Below are 20,832 nucleotides of genomic sequence, written 5' to 3'. Positions count from 1 at the left end.
CATGTAATGCAGGGGAGAGAGAGAGAGAGAGAGAGAGAGAGAGAGAGAGAGAGAGAGAGAGAGAGAGAGAGAGAGAGAGACCAAAGACATCTGTTTATATTTCGCGTTATTGTTCAGCATAATGCTTCGACGAATATCATAATCTAATCTTCGACGAATATCATAACATGAGTTCTTAAAAATATGGGGAAAAAAGGCGTTGTACCTATACGAGTGGCGTGTGTGTGTGTGTGTGTGCGTGTGTGTATGTATATATGTGTGTGGGAGGGGAGGGGTGTGTTAGGCAGTTCGTAGTCTGGTGCAATATGCTTACGAACCACAACTAGCGGGATGACGTGATAACGGACGGCCGTCACGTGACTTATAATCGAACCAAACACGAACGATTCATATCAATAAATCAAAATATAAAATGGTACAAATATCCTACTTTGTATACTAATAATAATTCTAATAATATAATGAAAAAGATTATCTCAGATTGTAAATAGTTTTAGGTTAATATCTTCCGTGCAAGCGCTCTAATTCACAAAGGAATTTTCGTAAAGGCGTGATAAATGACACGAGATATATATATAAAATCTTCAAATATATTTGTCAGTTCAACTGTATCATAAAAATATGGTGCTCATTCAGAGCGGAAATTCACACAAAAAATCATAATAAAAAAAATATGAGTCTCGCTAAACAGCTGCCAATCATATTCCACAAATCACCTTATATTTTCTATAAAGCTGACATGCAGAAGGAAACACTGACTGGATGTGTTTCAATCAGTTCTAATATTTTAATGACGCTTCACAAACGTGAATATACGAAAGGAAAAGGCGATTCATTACAGGCAAATGCGGTATATGGAGTGGTCTGGCGCTGTCTGGCAGCTCTTCGTAACGTCCATTGGGCCCCGGACAAAATGATCTCCATTATAGAATACCTGGACAGGAACTTCACCTGAGCGTTACAGAAGCACGCCGGAGTATTACACAAGATTAAGATAATTATTGTCATTAATAATTATCAGTCACGTATTTATATTGTCTAGAATTATGAGTAGCGTAGCGTATGATGAGGGGAGGCAGGCACGCCAGCGGGATGGCCAGCGGGCGGTCTCCCGGGAGTGGCTCGCCGCCCGACCTCACCCCCCCGCCGCTGTCTTACCTACTCACCTCTCACGGCTCACAGATACAGTCTTCGCTCTATTCACCTCTCACTGCTACACTACGTGAGATGCAGTCTCTACAACCTATACAGTGTGTCTGGAGGCTCTGCCCGTCAACTGCTACACTATTACCGCTCAACAGTCTACGCGGTTACTCAACCATCGCTACAGAGAACAGCCAACACAAGCTCTTATTACCGTCGCTACCACACAAACGCCGCTGCCGTCACTACCACACAAACACCGCTGCCGTTGCTACCACACAATCACTGTCACCGCCTCTACCATACGATCTCCGCCACCATTACCAACCACACAACCTCCGCTACCTCGTCACCATCACTACCACACAGTCTTCGCGAAAGCAGCCGATACACAGATTCTTCTGTACCCAGTCTCAAGGTTAGGTCCAGCGCCACAGTACATGACAGTCAGGCCCTCAGAGTCACAGTCCGCCATAATCAGTACCACGTAGGCCCGCCAGACAGACAGACAGGCGCCACTCCAACACACATCACCAATTTCCGCTTCAAACTCTGCTCTTGAAAATATTGTTAGTCGATAAATCAATGCTCAATTCACTTGTGATCCAGAGATTCAGGATATGTGATAACCTGGGAGCAGCAGACAAAAGGACGTTCTCCTGACACATAACTGTATTTAGTGTAAACTGTCGTACTTAAGGATCGCAAGCATAACACACACACACACACACACACACATATATATATATATATATACATATATATATACATATATATATATATATATATATATATATATATATATATATATATATATATATATTTCTATATTTTTTTTATTATACTTTGTCGCTGTCTCCCGCGTTTGCGAGGTAGCGCAAGGAAACAGACGAAAGAAATGGCCCAACCCACCCCCATACACATGTATATACATACGTCCACACACGCAAATATACATACCTACACAGCTTTCCATAGCTTACCCCAGACGCTTCACATGCCTTGATTCAATCCACTGACAGCACGTCAACCCCGGTATACCACATCGCTCCAATTCACTCTATTCCTTGCCCTCCTTTCACCCTCCTGCATGTTCAGGCCCCGATCACACAAAATCTTTTTCACTCCATCTTTCCACCTCCAATTTGGTCTCCCTCTTCTCCTTGTTCCCTCCACCTCCGACACATATATCCTCTTGGTCAATCTTTCCTCACTCATCCTCTCCATGTGCCCAAACCACTTCAAAACACCCTCCTCTGCTCTCTCAACCACGCTCTTTTTATTTCCACACATCTCTCTTACCCTTACGTTACTCACTCGATCAAACCACCTCACACCACACATTGTCCTCAAACATCTCATTTCCAGCACATCCATCCTCCTGCGCACAACTCTATCCATAGCCCACGCCTCGCAACCATACAACATTGTTGGAACCACTATTCCTTCAAACATACCCATTTTTGCTTTCCGAGATAATGTTCTCGACTTCCACACATTCTTCAAGGCCCCCAGAATTTTCGCCCCCTCCCCCACCCTATGATCCACTTCCGCTTCCATGGTTCCATCCGCTGCTAGATCCACTCCCAGATATCTAAAACACTTCACTTCCTCCAGTTTTTCTCCATTCAAACTCACCTCCCAATTGACTTGACCCTCAACCCTACTGTACCTAATAACCTTGCTCTTATTCACATTTACTCTTAACTTTCTTCTTCCACACACTTTACCAAACTCAGTCACCAGCTTCTGCAGTTTCTCACATGAATCAGCCACCAGCGCTGTATCATCAGCGAACAACAACTGACTCACTTCCCAAGCTCTCTCATCCCCAACAGACTTCATACTTGTCCCTCTTTCCAAAACTCTTGCATTTATGTATATATATATATAAATATATATACATATATATATAATCCCTTGGGATAGGGGAGAAAGAATACTTCCCACGTTTTCCCTGCGTGTCGTAGAAGGCGACTAAAAGGGGAGGGAGCGGGGGGCTGGAAATCCTCCCCTCTCGTTGTTTTTTTTTTTTAATTTTCCAAAAGAAGGAACAGAGAAGGGGGCCAGGTGAGGATATTCCCTCATAGGCCCAGTCCTCTGTTCTTAACGCTACCTCGCTAACGCGGGAAATGGCGAATAGTTTGAAAGATATATATATATATATATATATATATATATATATATATATATATATATATATATATATATATATAGTGCTGGTGTGAGGTGGTTTGATCGAGTAGGTAACGTAAGGGTAAGAGAGATGTGTGGAAATAAAAAGAGCGTGGTTGAGAGAGCAGAAGAGGATGTTTTGAAATGGTTTGGGCACATGGAGAGAATGAGTGAGGAAATATTGACCAAGAGGATATATGTGTCGGAGGTGGAGGGAACGAGGAGAAGTGGGAGACCAAATTGGAGGTGGAAAGATGGAGTGAAAAAGATTTTGTGTGATGGGGCTTGAACATGCAGGAGGGTGAAAGGAGGGCAAGGAATAGAGTGAATTGGATCGATGTGGTATACCGGGGTTGACGTGCTGTCAGTGGATTGAATCAGGGCATGTGAAGCGTCTGGGGTAAACCATGGAAAGCTGTGTAGGTATGTAAATTTGCGTGTGGACGTATGTATATACATGTGTAGGGGGGTGGGTTGGGCCATTTCTTTCGTCTGTTTCCTTGCGCTACCTCGCAAACGCGGGAGACAGCGACAAAGCAAAAAAAAAAATATATATATATATATATATATAGTGCTATCGAACTCCGCCTGTTCGAGGTTGCACCGCGAGTGAAAAGTACAGTTTCGTTAGAGAACTTCTCATTCCAAAGGAGTCTACGCTTCCCTGCAGTTGGAAGTAGCACAGCATTAGGCTGCAAAAACCTTTATAGATTTCAGAGTCCAGGGCAACACCTGCTCGTATCTACACGTCTATGTAGGTCTTGTTGCTGACTTAATTTCCATTATGACCTTCGACTCTTGAGTCGGGAAAAGAGGGTCAGGGTGACCCAGTTCTGGTGTGGAATGCTGAGGCGCTCATTAATATGTGGCTGTAAATATTGCTATACGATCGTACATCGTGTATTGGCCGAGAACTTGGATATAAAACTTAAACCAAAGCCGGTAACCGAACACGGATTTAGAAGCAAACTGGGAGAGAGTTTTGTCGGATGGGTTATATTATATTCCTGAAGGGTTCCACTGGGAAGAATGATGAAGTCAGACAACCAAGCTGGTGTCAGAAAAGAGCTACTTTGGTAGACTGACAGCTGCTAACTGCACGAGAACAGGGAATGTCAGGAAAGTCTTCTTAAGACAAGCGAGACTGACAGGTGAGGTTCCTCAGAGCTCAGCTCTGGGTCCATTCCTGATCTACGCATCGACAGTCCAAACTCCCGAGGCAGGTACATACCCGAGTGTGTTAACTGACGATGCTGGGATTACGAAAGAAGTGAGGGGGCAAGAAGGAATGCGAAAATACTGCTGAGAACTAAACACGGTGCGGCGGTGATCGGAGGAACAGCTCGTTAAAATCTAAGGCCGGAAATGCAGTCATGAAGATGGTAAGGGGTTTTATGCAGACCAGCCGGTGAGTACCCGACTGGAGGAAAATAAACAACTGGAGGACTGCTACGAAAGAGGCCAAAGAGCTGCCGGACCTGTTACCAAACCAGCAAGTGATAAGGATCGTGATAGAAATGAGCTATTTTTTCGTCAGTGTCAAAACTACTTTTAACTTCAAGGCGAGTGAGATGTCTAGAAAAGATATACACCATGTTTATCCTCCTTAAGGCTGAAGTATGCCGCACCAGTCTGGTCGCCTCACTTGAAATCCACAGGGTTAATGGAAAAGGTCCAAAGGAATGTAGCAGCAATGGTACCAGATATATAAGTGGAACGGGCAGAGAAGAGAGGAGTAAGGCCCTATATCTACTCACACCGGAAGAAGGAAGAGACAAGGCTGATATGATAACTACACATACATATCTGAGAGGCCATGACACTGTTATGCTCCACTTCTCTGACGCTAGACGAAGAGTCCAGAACAAGAGGACACGACCGGAAGTTAGACGAGAGCAATGTATCTAAGGAACGTGACGAACCATGTCCTCAGAGCGAAAGAGATGCGGCCTCGAGGAACGAGACAAGCGAAGTGCACGTGAGTGTGGCTACCAACGGAAAACATCAAAAACGTCTGTTTGACAAAACGAAGCAAGAGCAGTCGGGGCCCTACGAGGTTAAAACTCCCTCCTCGTATACACAAATGGGTAATCCTCAACCACACAACCGCACGCCCCGACCCTAATCATTCCTTGTGCATGCACACCTCAACAAATGTTTATGATCGAAAGCAAACACAACTCGCAAAGGTTACGTGGAATCTGAACGTTGAAATGACCCTGACCTGGACAAAAAGGACCAAGAACCAAGACTTTATTGTTCGTGGTGTTCCTTCCCTCGGTGCTCTGAGAATTTCGGTTGACGGAAGTCGAAAAAGATTCCAGGAATTCCGCCAATACATGAGCGCCTGGAGGCAAGAGGCCATAATTGCCACATAGCATGGCATCTCAGCAGGTATCGAGGGAAAAGTTTCCGACCGATAAACGTGTATGATAATACACACACACACACACACACACACACACACACACACACACACACACATGGCTAATAATGTCAATATATTGTCTTGTAATGTGGTGGTGAAGCGTCCGCAGTGTGTGTGTGTGTGTGTGTGTGTGTGTGTGTGTGTGTCCTTCACCCACCGCCAACGGTGAACGCTTCGTCACACTTTAACACTAAACCAACACACAAAACCCTGGGGAAACACTGACACCCGAAACATCAAAGTTGTCCGGTTGAGAGAGAGAGAGAGAGAGAGAGAGAGAGAGAGAGAGAGAGAGAGAGAGAGAGAGAGAGAGAGAGAACGGATCGAGGACTTGGCATGTATGACCTCGATCGCTATTGGCTAATATTATATCCAGGGTTCGGGCCCACCTTCCCGTCACCTCAGCATGGCCGCACGGTCAGGCACAGGTGCATCAACACACGAGAAAAATATCTCAAATCTTACGGTAATTTCACATCTCAAGTTTTTCGTCAAACTCTGAAGGAAAGCGAACACATGGACGAGGAAATAATAATAATAATAATAATAATAATAATAATAATAATAATAATAATAACAATAATAATAATAATAATAATAATAATGACAATAATAATAATTATAATAATAATAATAATAATAATAATAATAATATTGACAATAATAATAATAATAATAATAATAATAATAATAATAATAATAATAAAATAATAATAATAATAATAATAATAATAATAATAATAATAATTATAATAATAAAATAATAATAATAATGATGATAACAATATTAATAATAATAACAATGACAATAATAATAGAATAATAATAATACTAATAATACTAATAATAATAACAATAATAATACGACGAAAGGTATTGCCGAGAGAGACCGAAATGGAGAAGAAAAGGGCAATTACATAGACGATGAAACAAGAATCTGGGAGTAAATTGAGGTTCATAAAGACGATGAAATAAAATCTGGGAGTAAATTGGGATTTATATAGATGAGTAAATGTGTACCTGGAGGTGAAGTGATCACCCCGATGCAGTAAAAGGCTGGCATTTAACTCTTAGGGGGGATTCCCCTCACTGGTCCACACCGGGCAAAACGTTGCTAATCACCTATGCCGTATATAATTTACCGGGAGAGCCAGGGAGAGCCAGAGAGAGAGAGAGAGAGAGAGAGAGAGAGAGAGAGAGAGAGAGAGAGAGAGAGAGAGAGAGAGAGAGAGAGAGAGAGACCTTTTTTCACACGTCATAGGTGTAGCACATACAAAGCTGAACCTTTCCCCCTTACACATGAAGTGTAGTATACTCAAAACTGAACCTTCTACACACACAGATACACACACACACACACACACACACACACACACACATACACGCACGCACACACACTCACACACGATACACCATCATGCACTCGGACACAACAACTGAGAGCACATCAACACACTTGCTCTCTTGTGTTCGCGAAACATCATCTTGAGGAACAACCCCCCCCCCCCCCCCCCCCCAAGAATGAACTCGGACGTTCACAGCATCACACTGACACAGACAGACTGACGGACCGGACTCAAAGGTGGCAAATGAATCTTAATATCGGTAAATACAAAGTGTTATATAACGGTTGGCAACACCGTGTGTAAGGTATATGAAGAAAAAAAAAGACTTGGGCTTAATAAATCTCTGGTGACCTAAAACCAAGTAAGCAGAGGCAGTAAAGAGCAAACAAAATTCTGGGATGTACAGGCAGAGCCTTCGAATTTAAGCCCAGGGAAATCATACCCTCTCCTCTTTACAATATATTAGTTTTTCCACATCTTGAACACTGTGTTCAGTTTTGGTCATCCTCCCTGGATAAAACGATAGAATGGAGACAGCACAGCGTCGAGCCACCAACACGATTCCCGGACTTGAAAAACAAATCCTACGAGAGCAGATTAAAAGATTTGAATCTGTATAGCTCAGAAAAGAAGGTCAAGAAGTGATCTAATACAAGTATTCAAAATCATCAAAGGCTATGATAATCTTGAGCTATCAAATCACTCACGACAATGATGCGTCTGACTTCATTCTTAGTAATGGATACAAACTCGTGGGCAAACGTTTTACCTCGAATGAGGCGAAGTACATTTTCTTCAGTAAGATTGTTAACTTATGGAACGCTTTGCCAATTGAGAGTGGTTTAAAGCAGTGCTATAAATAAGGTTACGAACAGACTTGATAAATACTTCGCTTCAAATCAACGACTTGACATTATTTGCGCCTCCTTAGTCACATTGGAAATTTGCAGGTATTTCTCTTTGAGTTATCTGTATACCTTCCAACTTTTACCACACTCATCTGCGAGTTTCGGATATCTTTCGCTATCACAAGCAGTCTTGAAGGGATCCAGTGGTCTGTTGCTGCTTGAACCCCTTTGTACCATCGCCGCTTTCATTGCTATCATCCGCACTTTCATCACGTTCAGTGTTCTCATCACTCACTGTCATCCTTCACTTTCATTCTCACTGCCTTCACTCACAGTCACCATTTTCAGTCTTTAATCGCCAAGATCATTCTCACGTCTATGTACATCAATAGCATTTTCACAGCAATCCTTCACCGCTGTCATTTTCACTATCCCAATAGGCCATGGCCCCGATGGTGTCACCTCCAGTGACATCAATCTCACTGTCGTCACTGAACTGCTCGTCACCATCCAGTCATCATCTTCACCAGCACCGTCTTTACCAAGGCGGAACCATCCACCCACACCACTGGTACCATGCAGGCAAATCAGTCTGTTAACATGCACACACACACAGACTGCTCACATACACCAGTGCGGCATCTACAGATACGATGCGTAAAGTCATGTAGTGACTGGCTGTAATCTTTGGGTTCTGTGGTGTCAGTAGGCGTACAGGTGGGTGGGGACTGGACTGGAAAGTGTCTTGCTAACACACATTTCTCACAAACAGAGGGATTAGAGTGACTCACAAAAAAGACATTTTTCATAAGTAGAGAAGACAGTTTGTCTTTCAACAAGCAGAGTGTCACCTAACAAGCATTCTTCACAAGCAGAAGGCCAGTGTGTCCCATGAAAAGTATTTTAACAAGCAAAAGGCCAGAGTGTCCCCTGACAAGCATTTTTAACAAGCAGAAGGCCAGTGTCCCCTAACAAGCATTCTTCATAAGTATAGGGCCAGAGTGTCTCCCAAACAAGCATTGTCCACAAGCAGGGGGCGAGAGCGTCATTCTCAGAATCTAGCGTTGTGCTCAGAAGGTTATCCAGTCTTCCTAAGGTGTACCAGAGTCAGCTAGTTCAATCCAACAGGAATTTCACATCACAAAGAAACAGCTGATTGCCTTCTTGATAGCTGCATCTGTTCCGCGCATTTCGTTCGCAACCATTCAAGTGCATCTGACATCTGTCGTATGCGAGTGTGGTAGGCTGGATCGCTGGGGTCAGGAATCGCTCCAGGGGCTCCATATCCCACGTCCGCTACCCAGGCTCTGACCAGGCAGAAAATTACTGAATTCTGAGTCTACTTTCGTGTTCCAGTTTCACTGCGGGATGTGACAGTACATCTAAGGTAGACAAGTGTAAGGCTGTCGATGGTCGTCACATGTATGAAGTAGACAGTGGCCGCCATTTCATCAATCACAGCTATATACAGTGGCAGAGACAGACCCTGGTGAAGAAATTCTTCCTCCAAGACAGTATTATGACAGTGGGGTCAGCGTGAATGGCAGCCATTTTATGTCTCATAAGGTTTAAGCAATTCTAGATGATCTTTCTTTCGGTAATTAGAGAAAATGACTCTTTGAATTAACTAATGACTTAAAGAAAAATATTGCGAGTTATTATACAAATGGGTAATACTTTACGCATTCCAAGCGTAATGCAAGTGTACAAGCGGAGACGATGTTGATGAATTATGAGTATAAATAATTCATGATGAATGATCATGAATGATATGTATGATTTTGTAATGGAGATTTGAGTCTCAGGCACCGGGTATACCAGCGTGAAGGTGGCGTATATTACGGCACACTCACTGTTCACGAAACATCTCAGAGAACGAATGGTGTCTGCGTTAATAAATGCGTACACGTGAGTACAGTAGTTACGCACTGCGTGCATACACAACGGGGTATATCTGCGTTATACGCTATAAATTCATGCGGGGCCATAGACTGGTGGGCGCTGGGAGTGGGGAGGCAGCGGCAGCGGTGGCACATCACGACGGTGGTGGACGCTGGTCAGGATGATCAACAGGGCGGCCGCTGCCCGTGGTCACCACCGCTTGACTATACCACCCGCCGCACACACACATACACACACACACACCAAGTTCCACGGCCTTGCCTCCAACTCCAGTAAGGTACAAAAAAAGCCTCACTTTGTCTAAGTTACGCCCGAATTTACGATGCAAACTTTTGGACTGGAAGTTAAGAGGAACAAAAGTTTGATAGTAAGATGTATGCCGCTTGCAGAGTGGCGTGTGGCGTCACTGTCAGCTAATGCTAGGCTGGAAGCAGCACGCCTTACCCTGCATACCCTGTCTCCTGCCCTGCCCTGCCCTGCCCTGCTCTGCCTACTGCCTCGCCCTCCCTCTGTATCCCATCTTTTGGAAGTACCAACGTTCATATGCTCACACTACACCTTCCTCACTTTGTCTCCGCACACTGCCACAACCAACAGTCTGGTGCACACAACACGAACCAGTGTTGTATGCACATATCATACAAGGTGTGGTGTGCACAACATCAAATACGCATAAACTCATGGACCATCTAGTGCGCACCATGAGAAACAGTCAGGCCCACGCACGACGACTACGTGTATGACGTATGTTCACGTACATACACCGTCATTTCATACAGACCGCTGCACCTACGATCACGTACACGCATCCCCACCCACGAGCATGTGCACACATTACCATTGGTTATGTGCACAACACAGTGATGGCATATAGTAATAGGACTGGACGTTTAGTGGTATCTGTACGAGAGCTCGCTCTTGACTCCCTCGATGCTGATTTGTTGTTGATTTCCCCCTACACTCACTCCACTGCATATAACGTCTGTGTTCCCGGTCTGCGCTACATGTGCCAACAGTACCTGAAACCCTTCGAACACTAACCTATTAAGGCATGATGGTCGGGTCTTTTAAGTCCCGCGTCCAGCCATCATACACAATATTCGTACCGTCTTGCACAAGAGGTCAGGTCAGAGGACTTCAGGCCATCATACTCAGGTGTCGCAGCTTTCCTTGCCGAAGGGTAGGAGGAACACAGTCTCTGTGGCGTAGGTCAAGTTTAGAAGTAAACACCTTCTGCAGCGTAGAGTGTGAAGGCACCTCTACCCAGGACGGCATGATAACAAGACACAGGTGGACTCTGCGTACACCTGGTGTGGTGGAGGTGCTGGCCACCGAGCCTTCCCCACCCCAGCACTACACACTCCAGCTGGGGAAAGTGACATCGTCCATAAGACGCCTCCGTCCCACCATACATATCTCCCGGCATCTTGCTGCTCACAATCCCGTGCCGCCGACTCAGACACTCTACCCCGATACGCGGGTTTCCACGACCTAGCCTCACAACGTACTCAGTATTAGGTCAACACACATTTCTCCGTCATTTTTTCCAATTACGTTCAAGATTAATGTTGGCGACGTGGCGTATTGTAACTATGGCAGGCACATGATCCTCCTTCACCAAGTCCAGAGGTCAGGCTGAATCATTTTTCCCTTACTTCTTTTCAGAAAATTTTCTTGATATTTACGCACAAATAACTCCCATAAATCAACTTTAATTCATAATTTTTTTCTTTATGAAAACATTTATAAACCTCACACTTTCGACTAAAGCAAAATACTCATCAAAGTATCACCGATCAATAATCTAAGTCAAATAAACCATTATGAAAAAGATAATGCATCTGTCAGTCATAAACCACAGCACAGAAAACAATCAAAGTGATATCAAAAGATTCAACACGATCAAGTGTGAGACTCACAACAGCATAACAAGATTTCGCCACACACACACACACACACACACACACACACACACAGCCTCACCCTCGCTCCTGCTAGAGCGAAAATGCTTCATGTGTGTTCCATTACACGCGAACAAGGATGGTACACACCACAACTGATATCTGGCTCAGACCGTCACTGTCCGCGACGAACCACAACTGATGCCTGGCTCAGACCAACATTACCGGCCACACACCACAACTGGTACTTGGATCAGACCATCACTGTCAGCCACACACCACAACTGGTACCTGGCTCAGACCATCACTGTCGGCCACACACCACAACCGGCACTTGGATCAGACCATCACTGTCAGCCACACACCACAACTGGTACCTGAATCAGACCAATACTACTGGCCACACACAACTGGTACCTGGCTCAGACCATCACTGTCAGCGACGCACCACAACTGGAACCTGGCTCAGACCAACATCAAATACTCACAAATTTTTCATTTGTCAACAGTGCTCACCATCTACCTATCCGAACCACTTCGCTCACCCACACCCCATCAGACCTGTTCTTCAAACTCCTTGATACGATTTTTGATGAGTATCTCGTTTAAGAAAAAAATAATAAACATACACTATCTAAAGAGAAAAAATCATGAGTTTCCTTAACCGAAAAATTATAATCACAATTTATAGAGCACGAAATTTATTTGTGACAAATTAGTAATGATACAAAACGTGTTTTTTCTTCGACTTTTCATACAGAAACAAAGAAATCACACAAGGTGTAAAAGGCGCTATGAAACTTGTTACCGCTCGTAAAAAGAGAAGCAAATTATCCTTTTATGAATCGAACACAATATTTGTTCACAACAGAGATTTCCATCATGAAACTGACTGAAGCAACGCTGAGGTTGTCACATACAATAACTTAATAACTGATATTGTTGAATCGTCTCTAACCTAACATAGAAGGGATATCAATATGAAATCAGAGTTAGCTTAAATATAAAATCGGGATAACAATGTTTTCCTAGAACATCGGGTAACCTGACTGTGTAACCTGAGAGAGGTGAAGTCGTCAAGGATGACTCGTGACTGAATTCCTATACATGTCTCTTGTGTCTCATTCCTCACCCAGTGACGGCTGGTATGTTATATTCTAGTTCTCTTTATCTGTACTCACTCTTGACAGTAAAATATACGAAAGCGCCTGACACAATATTTTCCGTTTCCTTGTGGATTACCCTGCATATATATATATATATATATATATATATATATATATATATATATATATATATATATATATATATATATATATATACATATATATATACACACACACACACACACATATATCATCCCTAAGGATACGGGAGAAAGAATACTTCCCACGTATTCCCTGAGTGTCGTAAAAGGCGACTAAAAGGGGAGGGAGCGGGGTGCTAGAAATCCTTCCCTCCAGTTTTTACTTTTCCAAAAGAAGGAACAAAGAGGAGGGCCAAGTGAGGAGAGTCCCTCAAAGGCTCAGCCCTCTGTTCTTAACGCTACCTCGCTAACGCGGGAAATGGCGAACATATATGAAAGTATATATATATATATATATATATATATATATATATATATATATATATATATATATATTCTTTTTTTTTCATACTATTCGCCATCTCCCGCGTTAGCGAGGTAGAGTTAAGAACAGAGGAATGAGCCTTTGAGGGAAATCCTCACTTGGCCCTCTCTCTCTTCCTTCTTTGGTATATATATATATATATATATATATATATATATATATATATATATATATATATATATATATAGTTAAATGAACGATGCACAATTTTTATCATGAACTGGTACTAACATAAGCTATTCAACATACAGATTGTGCTTACTTATAAACACGTAATAACTGTACCTTCTGATTACAGCGTACGTAGCGTGGAGTACTTGATATCATTGTGTACTACCGAAGATAAGTGGCTCTCTGAAGGTGAAACGTCGAAGAAAAATGTCGATGAAATCGTGTGTGAACATTGACCCCCTTGGTATAATAATGATCAGCAAATTATAGGATATAATTAAGAAGGTAAACAATGGGAAATATGCTGCCGCGTTCAATACTACGTATGTATATATATATATATGTATATTTTCTTTTTTCTTTCAAACTATTCGCCATTTCCCGCGTTAGCGAGGTAGCGTTAAGAACAGAGGACTGGGCCTCTGAGGGAATATCCTCACCTGGCCCCCTTCTCTGTTCCATCTTTTGGAAAATTAAAAAAAAATGAGAGGGGAGGATTTCCAGCCCCCCCCCGCTCCCTTCCCTTTTAGTCGCCTTTTATTTTCATTTCTGTGCAAGAAACTTACGAGTGAGTCCGGACGCCTGTGGTCATGAGGTGTGAGGCGGCAGGAGCGGTGGCGGTGGGTGTAGAAGGCAGCCAGCCAGCGGTTCGCTCCTGTCCGCCGCCGACCACCGTTGCTACCGCCCACCACGCACGCACCTCTCTTAACACCAAGAAACACCAGGACGAATAAGAGATTTTATCTGCCACAAAAGTCGAACCATTAGTAGCGAATTTGCTGTATATCATTATCATGATGTAACTCCTACAATCCCTTTTATGGGGATGCTACATCCTGGACGGTGCGCTCCACGCAGAAGCTGGGAAATGACGGACGTCTCTAGGAGGGAGAAGGTCCTCGATGAATCTGTATTCTTTCCCGTCCACAGACGATGATCCTGACGTGCTGAAGATGACTTCCCGCTCACGATGTCATCAATGGCAGATTATCACATTAATTCCAAACACACACACACTTCTATTTTTTTTTCATGTATATTCGCCATTTCCCGCGTTAGCGAGGTAGCGCTAAGAACAGAGGACTGAGCCTTAGAGGGAACAGCCTCTACTGGCCCAGTCCTCTGTTCCTCTTTTCGGAAAAGTAAAAAACAGGAGGGGAGGATTTCCAGACCGCCCCCCCCCCACTCCCTCCCCTTTTAGTCGCCTTCTACGACATGCAGGGAATACGTGGGAGGTATTCCTTCTCCCACGACCCATTCTATGGGACACTCGCAGCTTAAGGCTGCGCTATATTCAGAGGCAGGAGAATACTGTCCTCCTTTCAAGCGAGAGGGTCGACAAGATTGTCAAACGGCGACGAAACAGCCATTATGAATCACTTGCGGTGTTATCCGAAGCAGGCGGACTCCGGCAAAACCTTTGTAAAATATATATATATATATATATATATATATATAATTTCATTTACACGGCGCTAGGACCCCTGAGCGTACCTACTCCGAGTTCAAAGCCAAGCCACACTCACTGCTATGGAAACACTTGACTCCTTTATTGAGAATTTAACAAAATTGCACTCTAGTTCGTCCACTCGCAATGTAACCCGAAGTAGGTGGAGCCTGGTGGCACCAATATATATATATATATATATATATATATATATATATATATATATATATATATATATATATATATATATATATACATAATTCTCAGGATCCCTTTGTGGGGTTCCCGTAGCCCCAAGGGTACACTCCACGAAGCCTTGACAAGACTGTTCTCCTACCTCACATTAACGATGGTACACTCTTACCGTGTAACCAATTACAGACGGAGGCCGGTTTTATATATATATATATATATATATATATATATATATATATATATATATATATATATATATATATATATATATATTGCTGATTGAACTTCGAAGTGATCGCCAATCAAACGTTTCAGATTTTATGTCATGCATTATCATCGAGCAGCGAAAACTGTACGAGGTTTATAAGGAACGTAGTCATGATGCAATGTACAAGTGTATGAACCAAAGGGTTATAACATTAAGCGTACTTTAAACATACAAACTATAACCTAAAGCACACTTAATCTGCCACAAATGAGGGGAAGCTTGCCTACAGTACAGTAATGTTAATACTATATCTAACACCATTTGTTACAAATTTGATATATCTTGTGTTCTTGATTTTCCATATATATATATATATATATATATATATATATATATATATATATATATATATATATATATATATATATATGATGAAAACTATATACCAATATACCCCAAGAATGAAATCCCGGACGAAAAGGTACAAACTGAAATACCATGTGTACATTATACAGTTAATATATATATATATATATATATATATATATATATATATATATATATATATATATATATATGATAATGTCCTTTCGCCGCTGATTGTCCAGGTGAACGGAGACGAAGCAATATCCGAGATTTTAAAATCACTTGCATTCGAAAAATCCATCGACGTGGTGAAGCAGCGCACGTCAGGTATCGTCAGTTTCATCATTACGTTATGACTAAATGACGAGCGACTGCCATTCACTGTATGGCTATGAGCTATACAATCATGTGTGGAACTCTGACCACTTGCTATCCAAGGATAAACAACAAGTGACCAGCACAGTCTGGGCGCACATTACCTCGGACGATGCCGGGCTATCGACGACTATACGACACTCATCCACACTCTACCGCCGAATATGTTTCCTCCGCAGCCAGTGAAAGGCATCGGAGCGCTACGTCCACCGACACCCATGACGCTCATGGTCGCCACGTCTGCCCCCAACACTCCGCACATACACTGGCCTCCGTAGTTGCGGCCGCTGTCTGCGCCGCACTACGTGCATGTGATGATAACCATCTCCTGCACGCCCTCCAGGGCATTCCATGACGTCCAGGGCACCCACCGCCTCCCGTGCGGGCGGCTACAGCAGAGGTGGGCGGCGGCAGGGAGCGGGGCGGCGGCAACATTTCAATATTCCACAGTCCCCGCTGTAGGCGGCCGGCCCGCCACGTGTTTGCCGGCGACTCCGCGATTCAAACGCTACTCTGCTGCCACCGCCGCCGCCCGCCCGGCCCGGCCTGGCTCGACCGCCGCCAACCTCACCTTCTGCTGCCACATACGCGGCTCTCGATGTTTTATGGTTAACAACACTGTGTTGCTGGATGGTGTACAGGTGCATGTGTGTGTAGCGAGGGTCTTGATGTGTGGTGAAGGCAAACAGAAGCTGTGTTCCTGTGGACGTGGACAATCACCGGCGGTCGTGAGCGCGTTCCGGGGCGCTGACTCCACCCTAACACTGTGTTGCTGGTAGTCGTAAGCATGCTAGCATTACTGTGCTGCAGAGATGATGACACTGTACTGCTGGGTGGCGAAGGCGTGCTAACACCGCTGTTCTGCAATGTTACAGACACTATATAGACTGCTGTGTGGTGAAACGAACGTAAAACTTTGCGGTGGATGTAGCAACACCCGCTGAGGTCGTAACACTGTGTTGCTGTATGATCATATCATATCACAATTGACGTTCTGTGGAGATACGATCACCACATATTTACAGTATAGTGATACTATGCTCGTAGTACCAATTCCTTACTATTATGAAAACAATAATGGTGTATTAAATGCTATGCAGTGGCTCGAGAGCAACAACAGACACTTGGTGTGCGGTCGAAACATACAGGCTCTGTGTTGCTGAGAGGTAAACAGGCACAGTAATAATTCCCTTAAATTTAATCTTGATTAAATAATACTGCAGGTTAGACGAAATCTCTCTCTCTCTCTCTCTCTCTCTCTCTCTCTCTCTCTCTCTCTCTCTCTCTCTCTCTCTCTCTCTCTCTCCGTAGAGTCCTTCGCAGCGCCGAGTGGTAATCCTACAGTACTATAATGGTACTCGTCTTGACGCACCCGCAACATACCACCAGTCACTACCACACCAGCCGCTTACCACCTGCACGACACATTTTCCATCAACGTTACAACACATCGTCACGGCAACACATTGTTCACCACCGCTCAAATACACCGCACGTCAACATCACAACACTCCACTCGCTAACATGACACACTGCACATCAATACGACGACACATCACTCACCAGAACAACACACCGCACATCAAACACTGCAACACCTCTCACCAATATAACACATCGCACATCATCACTACAACATACCACAACAACACACCAGAACACTAGAACACACCACTCACCGACACAACACGTCGCACATCAACACAACACCACACCAAGCACCAAAACACAACACGTCACAGATCAACACTGCAACACACAACTACAAAGCACACTGCTAACCAACGCTACAATACATCACTTACAACACTTGCTACTCATCAAATATAATACCTTGATGGCTAACATAATATCACTTCCAAACAACACTACAACACACAACTCACAAGAAAATGCACTAAGCCCGACCCATCAACACAACGATCCCTACCCACCAACACTACAACTTTCCCTACACTCGCCATCGCTACAACTCTCATCAAACTCACCAACACTACAACTCTCCCTTCACTCACCAACACTGGACCTCTCCCTTGACTCACCAACACTACAACTCCCCCTTCACTCACCAACACTACAACTTTCCCTTCACTCACCAACACTACAACTTTCCCTACACTCGCCATCGCTACAACTCTCATTAAACTCACCAACACTACAACTCTCCCTTCACTCACTACCACTGGAACTCTCCCTTCACTCACCAACACTACAACTCTTCCTTCACTCACCAACACTAAAGCTCTCCATACACTCACGATTCACCAACACTAAAACTCTCCCTACACTCATTACTCACCAACGCTACAATACTCATCGTTCATTAGATACAACATTCAACACTCATACGCTAGCAACCCTTCCTTTACACCACAATACACTTCACCAGCCCTCAACATTCATCACTCACCAACAGTACAACACTGAGCCCTCTACAACATACTATACCCCTCAACACTACACTTTATACAAAAGCATTTGCCGCTCAACACTACAGTGTTGCGCAACACTACACAATCTGCTACCTAACGCTAAACCATCATTCAACACCATAACACTGCGTCGCTCAACACTACAACATCTGCCACTCAACACTATACCATCGGTGAACAACGCACCGTTTGGCGCCCAACATTACAACATCGGTTAAAAGCACATCTGCCGCTCAACACTACACCATCGGATAACAACACACCGTTTACCGCTCAACACTACACCATCGGTTAACAACATAACGTTTGGCGCTCAACAACACCATCGGCCAATATCACAACATTTCTCGGACAACACAACAACATTCATCCCTAAACAATACAGAAATTCGTAACTTCCCAGTCGCCGGTCAACATTACAACCCAACCTTCAGCAACACTGAAGCACACCGCTCAACAGTAACATTCGCCACTTAACAACACTATAACCCTTACTTAGAACACTCCAAACCTTACTGTTCAACACAACACACTGACCATTAACATGCACTTGCCGGTCAACAGTACCGCAACACGCCGCTCAGCAACTACACCAACACAAAAACAACCGCCGGTCAAGAACACTATAAAACTCGCCGCTCTCCCTCACTGCAACACTGGCTCAACACAAGTGACCAACGCCCGGCAACACTCCCGGCTTAACGACACAATGGGGGACCCCGAGACGCAACGACCACAGCCGTCATCACATCACATACGACACAACTCAAGATGTCAGCATCGTAGAGGTGCTGGGCTGTGGACGACGATGGGCGTTGCAGTGTGGCCCCGATGGTGTTGGGCGACGCGTTGCAGACCCGTCCGCCGAGCTGAGGACGAGGGGACGGTACTCCTGAGGCGAGGGTCGGCGGCCAGACCAGTGTGCAATTTCAAGAAGCTGCAAGATGGTGGTCTACTGGACCGTATGGCACATCTGTTTTACATCCAGATATCAATGGCTATTTTTCTACCGAACAGTACCCTCGGTTCGAATCCCCCCCTTTACCCCGCCCGCTGGCTCCGGGGACCCACTCCGCTGTAATCCTGTGTACCCAAGTACCCTAGTAGATACGGTACCCAGCGGACCCTGGTCCACACTGGTTCCCAGAGGAACTCCTGATTCAATCCTGGTATCAGTTGGTTCTGGTACAGATGGCTAACCGTATGGTATATTCCCAGGGCGGTGGGGTTTCTGTAGAGTACACTTCTAGTACACTACAGTAACTGTAGAGTATACTCCTCGTTCGGTAGTGTGGCTGTAGAGTATACTCGTAATTCGGTCGTGTGACTGTAGAGTATACTTCTCGTAAGTTACAGTGGGTGTATACTTCTAGTACGTTACAATGACTGTTGAGTATACTTCAGGTTCAGGCATCATGGTTGTAGAGTATACTTCTAGTAAGACACAGTGGGTGTTGAGTATACTTCTAGTCGAAGTATACTTCTAGTATGGCACAGTGGGTGTTGAGTATACTTCTAGTCAAGTACAGAACTATACTTCTAGTATGACACAGTGGGTGTTGAGTATACTTCTAGTCAAGTACAGAACTATACTTCTAGTATGACACAGTGGGTGTTGAGTATACTTCTGGTCAAGTACAGAAGTGTGAGGTGGTTCTCGTTACACCTCTGATACCGTAGGGTCGTTGTGGCGTACCATCTGGGATCCAGGCGGTAGGTGCTCTGCAGAACAGCAACGGTAGCGAAGGGTCGCCGTGAGACCACGCTGAGAAGAGATGGGCGGCCTCAGCTGAGGTAAGGCTGTCACTACGGAGACATGATGGTGGTACGTCATCAGTGGCGGGGGGACGCCCCAACACAGTTCTGGTACACCTGGGAGGGTGTTGCTGTAGCACCACGGTGGAGTGTATCTGGGATGATGATCACGAAATATTCTGATCGCTAGAGTTCGTCAGGTATTTACTTGCTTGGTACGAGCCTGACCACAATGATCACTGATATTTTCACTCTGAACTGACGGAAGTTCGGCCTTTGCCATTATATATATATATATATATATATATATATATATATATATATATATATATATATATATATATATATATATATATATATATATATATATATTGTGCGCGTGATCACACGCGATAAGACGATACTACAACTGCGTATCTACCAAGACGAAAATATAGTGTGGAAGCAAACAGTCTGCCGCCTGGGAGAAGGGGGCCTGCTGCACTGTGTCCCGTGGGAGAACGTACCCG

The sequence above is a fragment of the Panulirus ornatus genome, chromosome 2 (genome assembly GCF_036320965.1).
Source record: "Panulirus ornatus isolate Po-2019 chromosome 2, ASM3632096v1, whole genome shotgun sequence".
Classification (NCBI taxonomy): Eukaryota; Metazoa; Arthropoda; class Malacostraca; order Decapoda; family Palinuridae; genus Panulirus; species Panulirus ornatus.
The sequence above is the reverse complement of the archived record's forward strand: the minus strand, read 5'-3'. Positions refer to the sequence as shown.